Below are 10209 nucleotides of genomic sequence, written 5' to 3'. Positions count from 1 at the left end.
TGGAATCCCACCTGGGAATGCAGTTTCCCTGTGGTGTGAACGAGTCCTGCCAGTGGAGGCTGCATCATCAACTGAAGTGCTGCTGAGTGAAAAGAGCAGCAGCAGAGAGACAGACAGACAGGACAGTACTTCAGGGAGAGAGCTGCCCCAGGGGGATCTCCAAAGAATGGAGGAATCCTGGGAGAGGCCAGGGTCCTCCCCAGAGCCGACAGACAGAGAGCCTTCACCCAGAACCCCTGCCCTCAATCCAGACCTCTAGCCCTCTGAACTGTGCAAAACTAAGTCCCCTCCTTACCGGCCTTTCATTTGTGGCATTTCTGTCTGAATCGCACCTGAAAATGAAAAAAACTGTGTCGCTAAAAGGAATGTGCCTTTGAAAGTCAGAACACACTGAGTTAAGCCCAAACTGTGACACTCACGTGCTTGATGACCTGGGCTAAGTTTTCAAGCTGTTAACCCTCTGTTTTCTCATCTGGATCTTCTGCATAGAATTTCTGTAAGATGAGGATTAACCAGCACTACCTATATGAATATTTAGCACATTGCCTAAATTCCAGGGAACTCCATTTGGGTCGACACCTCTATTCTCAATACTATCACTTAGATCATGGGTGTCAAACTGGCAGCCCACGGGGCACATGGTGCCCCCAAGGTAATTTTTTGTGACCCACGATACTCTGAAATAAAATGTAATAAGGGAATTGTGTGTACGGTATTGCCTCGATTTCCTCTAAGTTCTATTTTCAAAAAATTAAGTTCAATTTTTCTATTTTCATTTTATTTCCAAGCATCATGGGTCAAAAATATTACCCCAGGGGACACATGCAGCCCACAGGATGCCAGTTTGACATCCCTGCCTTAGATTGACAATTTCACCTTTCACATAAGTGCCAGATTCTCCCCTCTAACCTGGTCAAGTGTGATGCAGGCATGTGTAATAGATAGTGACACCGATGGGTTACTTCCTGTGAAGGGGACAGCAGGCCCTGAACTTTGAGGAAATTAACCAAAGGACACATGTCTATGCCTTTGAAGATAAAAGAATCATATATCAAAAATAATAATAATAATAAAGGGGCAAAATGGGAATGTTAGACAAAAAATTAAGAAACATTAGAAGAGAAATGTGGAGAGACTTCCGGGAAGATGGTGATGGAGTAACACATACCAGAGGGACTCACTCTACAGAAATCAGCCCAGAAGAGTTACTTAGAGGGAAATTCAACACTGCTGGATCACAGAAGGAGCATCATAAAGATAAGTAGGCACAGACCCAGACGGTTTTGAGGGGCTGGGGTATTTTGACTTACCACAGTGGAGGCCAGCTAGGGCTTGACTTTAGCTCCACCAGTTTCTCAGTAGGAGCCGGGATCATTTGCAGCCCATGTGGGGGCTTAATCTCAACACAGCCACAGTTTGACACCTGCCTCGGGGCAGGGATTAAACCCTTGCAGACCCATGAGCAGGGATCAGGGCTCAGCTACATTGTTACTTTTGTGTCCCTCTCTCTATCCCTGCACAGTCTCAACGGGCTTACTTTTAAATTTTTTTCTCCTCTCTTTCATGTTCTCTCACACTCTACTGCCGACCTCCAGATGACTCCCCTTAGCCTAGGGCATTTACGTCTGCCCCACACAAAGCTAGGTGAGCTCCATCCTGTGCAGCTAGCCACAGACTGGGGAAAGCCCTGCCGTCCTCCACCAGGGGATAAACCACCCAACTTCTTACTGGGGAATTCCCACCTGTGTGCCTGGGGGAGCACTTATTTTATCTCTGGTGTCCCACATGACTGAAGGAACTTCCTCCCGCCTACCTTAGTGACTCACAAGACCTAAGACAACTCGGCCAACACTCATCAGCATTCCAAGCTGCTGCAGGAACCTCTGCCCAACCTCTACAACATCAAAGCAGGCACCCCACCAGCCTTCTGGGCACTACCCCGAGAGGGAAGCCATAGGAGGATAAAGTGGTAGGTTAATTCCATAGTGAAATTAGCTATAGGCAGTTCGAAGAAACACTCCTGTAAGTCTCCCAGAGAGAGGCAGTGCTCTTTGACTCCCTGGAAAATGGCACCTGACTCCTCTAAAATAACGCAACACAAACAGCCATCAGCCCCAATAACTTCAACAAAAAACAGGAGAAACAAAAGGCAATTGAAGATGTCCTGAACATAACGAAATGCAAAGAAGAAGCAGTGAGCTGCCACAGAAAGAAATTTTCAGAATGCTGCTTGGAGTCATACAGGATATGAGGGAAACAATACATAAAAAGGATGAAATGACAGAGGAGATAAAGTCCAAACACCAAAGGGAAATATAAGAGATTAGGGAGGAGATAACAAAGGCCAATAGCAGACACACGGGCCTTTAGAATCGACTGCAGGAAGCAGAGAACCACATCAATGACTTAGAGGACAGCCAAGCAGACTTTGACAAACACGAACAAAAATCTAATAAGATTATTATAGAAGCTAAAGAAATCTAATAGCTGTGTCTGATGCTATGAAGAGGAACAACATTAGAATTACTGGATTACTGGAGGAAGATACAACATAGAACTCATCTGCAACAATGGTAAGAGAATTCTCAGAGGAAAACTTCCCCAGCTTAATGACACAACAAAGAACACATCTGCAACAATGGTAAGAGAATTCTCAGAGGAAAACTTCCCCAGCTTAATGAATGAAAACCAGGCAAACATTCAGGAGGCTTAAAGAACACCAGCTAGACTAAATTCCAAGAAGAAGTCACCAGGCACATAATAGTTAAATTATCCAACTTTAAGGAAAAGGAGAAAATCATAAGAGCAGCTAGGGAAAAAAACAAGCAATCATATATAAAGGTTCCCAAATAAGAAGATGCTCAGACCTATCAGCTGAAACTATGAAGAAGAGGAGAGAGTGGAGTAACATATTCCAAAAATTTAAGGAAAAGAACACAAATCCAAGAATACTATACCCAGCTAAATTTTTTATCAATATAGATGGAGAAGTAAGAGTCTTCCCAGACTAGGAAGAACTAAAAGAATACCTTAGAAGAAACCCAGCCCTACAAAAGATCTTTGCCAACGCAGTATGGGCAGAAGAACAACACTCACCAACCATGAATAAGTGACCGCCACATAGAACAACCTCACCCAGAGGGCAACAAAGAGAAAATAGACCCCAAAATAGCATTGGCTTAAGGAAGGAAAGAAGTCAAGAATGATACACACACACACATACACTCACAACACACTAATAAGAAAGGAAGGTAGGAAAACACACAACACAAAAGGTATAAGATGACATCACTGAGTCTGCAGTTGGAGATAATAATCCTGAATATCAATGGTCTGAACGCAGGCATTAAAAGACTGAGGCTATCAGACTGGCTTAGAAAATACAACCCATCAATTTGCTGCCTACAGGAGACACATCACAATGCTACAGACAAAAATAGGCTGAGAATCAAAGGCTGGAGAAAGACATACCAAGCAAACAGCAATTCAAAATAAGCAGGGGTTGCAATCCTAATCTCAGATAAAATTGACCTCAAAGTGCAAACCATAAAAAGAGATACTATATAGTGCTCAAGGGAATGGTAGACAAAGAACCATTAAGCATTGTAAGCATATATTCCCAAAATGAGAGACTTGCTGAATATGTCAACCAAACATTCCAAAAGATGAAAAAAGAAACTACGGCCTCAACATTTATACTGAGTGACTTGAATACACTGCTCTCTGAGAAAGATAGATCACAGGGAGAGAAACTGAACAAGGAGGCTAGATATCTAAGCACTGCAATTAGACAATTTTACCTGATAGATATTTACAGAGCTTTTCATCCAAATGCAAAAAAAAAAATCACATTCTTTTCAAGCCGCATGGCACATATTTGAGATAGACCACATGTTGGGGCATAAGGCGAATCTAAAATAAATTTAAGCACATGGATATCATACAGACTTCTCTATCTGACCACTGTGCCATAAGGCTGGAAATCAACAAAGGAAGATGAAGAAAATAAGAGCAAACAATTGGAGGATGAATAACTCTCTATTGCAAAAGGAGTGCGTACTGGAACAGATCAGAGATGAAATTAGGAAATTTCTAGAAACCAATGAGAATGAGGACATGACATACCAAAAGTTATAGGACACAGCAAAGGCAGTTATCAGAGGAAGTTTCATATCAATACATGCACACCTGAGAAAGGAAAAGAGACTTGTGATTGATATGCTGGCACAAAATTTACAACTAGAGCAGAGTTAGTAGGACAATCCTACTAATAGGAAAAGAAAAGAAATAATAAAAATCAAGGCTGAGATTCAGGGGAGGGAAAATAAGAAAACTATGGGAAAAATAATGCTGCTAAAAGTTGGTTCTTTGAAAGAATAAACAGAATCAACAGACCATTGGTAAACCTAACCAAAGAAACAAGCAAACAAATTTCAATAGCAAGGATGAAGGATGAAAAAGGGGACATTACAACAGACCCTAATGAAGTCAAAAGGATAATTACACAGTACTAGAAGGATAGTACTCCAATGAATTTAGCAACTTGGAAGACATGGACAAATTCTTGGAAAAACAATCCCTCCTCAACTGTCCCCAAAGGATGTCAAGAATCTCAACAAACCCATAGCAATAGAAGAAATAGAAAAGGTTATCAAGGGATTACCAACAAAAAATCCCCTGGACCAGATGGCTTCACTGGAGAATTCTACCAAGCATTTAGGGAAGAACTAACACCAAACCTTCATAAACTCTTCCAAAACATAGAAAAAGATGGCAAACTCCTGAACTCTTTCTATGAAGTTAGTATAACTCTAATACCAAAACCAGGTAAGAATTCCACAAGAATTGAGAACTATAGACCAATATCCCTAATGAACATCAATGCAAAAATCCTAAACAAAATATTGGCCAATAGAATACAAAAGTATATTAAACAAATAATTCACCATGACCAAGTGGGATTCATACGAGAGATGCAGGGATGGTTCAACATACGAAAGACCATTAGTATCATTCATCCCATTGACATGAAAGACGATAAGAACCACATGATAATATTGATAGATGCGGAAAAAGCATTTGACAACATCCAACACCAATTTCTGTTTAAGACATTTGAGAAGATAGCAATGGAAGGAAAATTCCTCAAGAAAATACAACTATATATGAAAATCCAACAGCCAATGTGGGAGTCAATAGAGAAAAGACCAACACAATCCCACTGAAAAGGGCACCAGAGAAGGATGCCCCTTGTCCCCACTCTTATTTAGTATAGTGCTGGAGGTTTTAGCTAACAGCATAAGGCAAAAAAAAAAAAGACAACCAGGTATTCATCTGGGTAAGGAAGAGGTGAAACTATCATTTGCAGATGATATGATTTTATAGATGGAAAATTCCAAAAGCTCCACAAGGGGAGTACTGGAAGCAATAGAGGAGTTTGGCAGAGTGGCAGGATACAAAATCAACAAACAGAAGTCCATTGGACTGTTATACATATCGGATAAGACCACAGAAAAGGAGATACAAAAGGTAGTACACTTCACAATAGCCAAGTACAAATTGAAATATCTAGGGATACACCTGGCTAAAAGAACAAAAAAAATCTATATGAGGAAAACTATAGAACACTATTACAAGAAACCAAGAATGACCTCAACAAATGGAAGAATAGAGCCCATGCTCATGGATTGGAAAATTCAATATAGTAAAGGTGTCAGTTCTGCCAAAGGCACTATATAAATTTAATGCAATCCCAATACAATTACCCTCATCTTTCTTCAAAGAAATGGAAAAACTGATTACCAACTTCATATGGAGAGGAAAGAAGCCCAGAATTAGCAGAGAACTCCTCAAGAAGGACACATTGGAAGGGCTTGCTTTACCTGACTTTAGTGCATACTATATAGCCACAGTTCTCAAAACTGCATGGTATTGGTACAATGACAGATACTCAGACAATGGAAAAGAACTGAAAACCCAGAAATAAAAGCATCAACATACAGACAGCTTATCTTTGATAAGGGCCCCAAAAATATCAAGTGGGAAGCAGATGCCCTCTTTAACAAGTGGTGCTGGAAAAAAATGATATTTAACTGCAGAAAAATTAAGCAAGACCCTTATCTCACTCCATGCACAAGAATAAACTCAAGGTGGATCACAGACATTGAAGTTAAACCCCAAACTATTAAGACCATCAATGAGGGAATTGGGACCAACTTGAGAACTTTGGCACAGGGAATGCATAGGCTATCAGAAATAGGGAAGGACACAAACACAGAGGAGGACAAATTGACAAATGGGATATACAGAATATAAAACAGCTGTGTACATCAAACAAATTCACCAAGAGAGTAATAAGAGAGTCCACAGACTGGGAAAACATCTTTAGCAATGACACATCAGACAAAGGCCTCATTACTAAAATCTACAGTACTCTGCTATCTTCCAAAAAGAAAAACCTAATTGCCCACTTGAGAGGTGGGCAAAGGACCTGAACAGAAGTTTCACAGGGGCAGAAATCCGAATGGTCAATAAACATATGACAAAATGTTCCAGATCTTTAGCCATAAGAGAAATGCAATTTAAAACAATGAGATACCACCTAACATCCTCAAAGGTAGCCTGATTCAAAAAATCAGAAAGCAACAAATGTTGGAGAGGGTGTGGGGAGACAGGAACTCTCATCCACTGCTGGTGGAGCTGTAGGTATGTACAGCCACTATGAAAATCAATCTGGTGATATATAAAACAGATGGAAATCGAGCTACTATATGACCCAGCAATCCCCCTATTGGGCATATACCCAAAAGAGGCAAGAAACAAACCAAGCCCAGACATCTGTGCTCCAATGTTCATTGTGGCACAGTTCACAATTACAAGGAGTTGGAAAGAACCCAAATTTCCATCAACTGATGAGTGGATTAAAAATCTGTGGTACATATGAGGATGCATGTATTTATAGGTTTATGATTAAGGTAGCAGATGGTCATTGGGCCTCCACTCAAGTACCCCTTCAGTGCAAGAATACTTTGTTTTATAAACTGGCATTTTATGACGCTCACCTTCCTGACACAACCGCTGAAGAAAAAGCAGGTGAATAGCAAATGTGGTGAAGAAAGCTGATGGGGCCCAGCTATCAAAAGATATAGCTTCTGGGGTCTTAAAGGCTTGAAGGAAAACAAGTGGCCATCTAGCTCAGAAGCAACAAAGTCCACATGGTAGAAGCACACCAGCCTGTGTGATCACGAGGTGTCAAAGGGAGCAGGTATCAGGCATCATCAGAACAAAAATCATATCATTGTGAATGAGGTGGGGAGTGCAGAGCAGAGACCCAAAACCTATTTGTAGGCCACTGGACATCCCCTTAGGGAAGGGTCACGGGGAGGAGACAGCCAGTCAGGGTGTGACATAGCAACAATGAAACATACAACTTTCCTCTAGTTCCTAAATACTTCCTCTTCCCCGCACCCCCCCCCCCACTATCAGGATCCCAATTCCACCTTACAAATCTGGCTAGACCAGAGGATGGACACTGGTACAGATAGGAACTGGAAACACAGGGAATCCAGGGCAGATGATCCTTTCAGGACCAGTGGTGTGAGTGGCGATACTGGGAGGGTAGAGGGAGGGTGGGTTGGAAAGAAGGAACTGATTACAAGGATCGACATATAACCTCCTCCCTGGGGGACGGACAATAGAAAAGTGGGTGAAGGGAGACATCGGACAGTGCAAGATATGACAAATAATAGTTTATGAATTATCAAGGGTTCATGAGGGAGGAGGGAGCGGGGAGGGAGGGGGAAAAATGAGGAGCTGATGCCAGGGGCTTAGGTGTAGAGCAAATGTTTTGAGAATGATGAGGGCAATGAATGTACAAATGTGCTTTACCCAATTGGTGTATGTATGGATTGTGATAAGAGTTATATGAGCCCCTAATAAAATGATTAAACGAAAAAGAGAAATGCAATTCAAACCACAACCCCTGAAAAGAAGCAGATGCCAAATCAGAGCAGAACGCAGCTTTTAGAGAACACACTGCTGTTTTCTCAGATGCTTTGCTCTTCTTCCTCTGATGCATTCAGCAACTGGGACAAGAGTGAGTAACTGTGTCTTGGGGCAGAGATGGACTAGTGGATCTGTGTGGTCCCTGGAGGTAAATGCGTCCTTGAGTCTAGAGCCCACATACTCACCAAACCAAACTCACTGCCATTGCATTGAATGCAACTCAGGGACCCTAGAACCCAGCGTAGTACTGCCCCTCTGGGCGTCCTCAGCGGTAACTCTTTATGGGGTCAGAAAGCCTCTTCTTTCTCCCTCGGAGGGGCTAGTGGTTTCAAACTGCTCACCTTGGAGTTGGCAGCGCAACTTATAATCCACGATGCCACCTGGGGTCCTTCGAGCCTAGGTGGATAGAAATGGGCCATGTTTAAGAGAAGGAAACAGAGCTAGGATTAAAAAGTGGAAGTGGGTCCTGGGAGTAACTTCAAAGGGACATGTCCTCCCACCACCCACAACTGGAAAACGGCAAAGGGATGTAGAATGAGTCTTCAATGGGTTGGGAAGGCAATGATGAATGACTACCAGCAGGAGCCTGGAGCCGATGTGGGAACAGGTGTGGGAGTAGGTTCTCACAGGCCGAGAGCAAAGTGATTAGGATCGGCTTGACGGCTGAACTTTTGCCATGTGGACCTCCCCTAGGCCTCAGGATGTCTTACATTGGCTCAAGCTCTGGCAGTTTGGCTAATCATCTTCTGGGTTGGCTAACTGAAGCCTGCACAAGGCTGGCCTAGAGTCAAGGGGGTCAAACTATTTGAGCCCTCTGGTGGCTAGAAAGAGGCCAATGCCTCAGGAGTGAATGAAAAATGTAGAACAAGGTCCATGCAGTCACTCCCTAAGTAAACGCTCACCCGGAGAAGACCCAGAGGACAACTTGAAGGCTTTGGCTAGGCCTTCACAGCTCTGCAGGGCTCTGTCCTTGGCAGATAGGGAGCAGGAGGTGGGGAGGTGTTGGGGGGATGGGGGACCTCAATGGGACTGTATTCCCCATCTCAGTGGGAAAATAAGATCTGAGATTGGTAGGGAGCTGGACCACCAGAGAGAAGATGGCCTACATGCTTCCAGATGATAGATAGCTACATAACACGCTGTTTGGACCCACTAGATAGATGCCTTACTAATGGCTGTTTTACACCTCTGGTCTGCCAAGAAGAAACAGGACCCCTGGATGCTTCCTGGTCTCCAGATTCAGTCAGTTCCCAATACCCTCTACACACCTTTCCAAACTGCTCCTTTTTTACATGTCGCTGGAATTATCCTGTTAGGAATTTAATTGAGTCCTCAAGTAAAAGGCACTGAAGTTCAGGGTTGGTTTTTTTAAATAATTTTATTGGAGGCTCTTACAGCACTTATCACAATCTATCCATCCATTGTATCAAGCACATTTGTTGCCATCATCAATTTCAAAACATTTTCTTTCTACTTGAACCCTTGGTATGCTCATTTTCCCCTCCCTTCCCCACACTCTTTTCCTCATGAACCCTTGATAATTTATAAATTATTTTTTCATGTCTTACACTATCCGATGTCTCCTTTCACCCACTCTTCTCTTGTACATCTCTCAGGGAGGGGGTTATATGTAGAACCTGGTGATCAGTTCCTCCTTTTTCCCCTACCTTCCCCTCCCCCTCCTGGTATGTCTACTCTCAGTATTGGTCCTGGAGGGGTTATGTGTCCTGGATTCCCTGTGTTGTGAGTTCTTATCTGAACCAGTGTACATGCTCTGGTCTAGCCGGATTTGTAAGGTAGCATTGGGGTCCTGATAGTGGGGGAGGGAGGAATCATTAAAGAACCAGAGGAAAGTTGTATGTTTCCTCGGTACTATACTGCACCCAGCCTGGCTCATCTCTTCCTTGTGAACCTTCCCTAAGGGGATGTCCAGTTGTTTACAGATGGACTTTGGCTCTCCACTCGGCCCTCCCCCTCATTCACAGCAATATGTTTTTTTGTCCTTTGACTTGAGAAAGGCCGTGTGGTGTCTCTTGTCTGTCGGCTCTCCTGTAGCCTCTTGCTACCTAGTCCTTTGTCGTTCACATCGGCAGTCCTCCAACATTATTGTATTCCAATCCATCCACTCCTGCGTCCTGGGCCAGCTGCTCTTAGGCTTGTACCAATCACCTTGTGGGAGCTGGAAATCGGAAGCGCTCATAGCCA

This window comes from Tenrec ecaudatus, chromosome 2 (genome assembly GCF_050624435.1).
Source record: "Tenrec ecaudatus isolate mTenEca1 chromosome 2, mTenEca1.hap1, whole genome shotgun sequence".
Lineage (NCBI taxonomy): Eukaryota > Metazoa > Chordata > Mammalia > Afrosoricida > Tenrecidae > Tenrec > Tenrec ecaudatus.
This window is presented reverse-complemented; position numbering follows the sequence as displayed.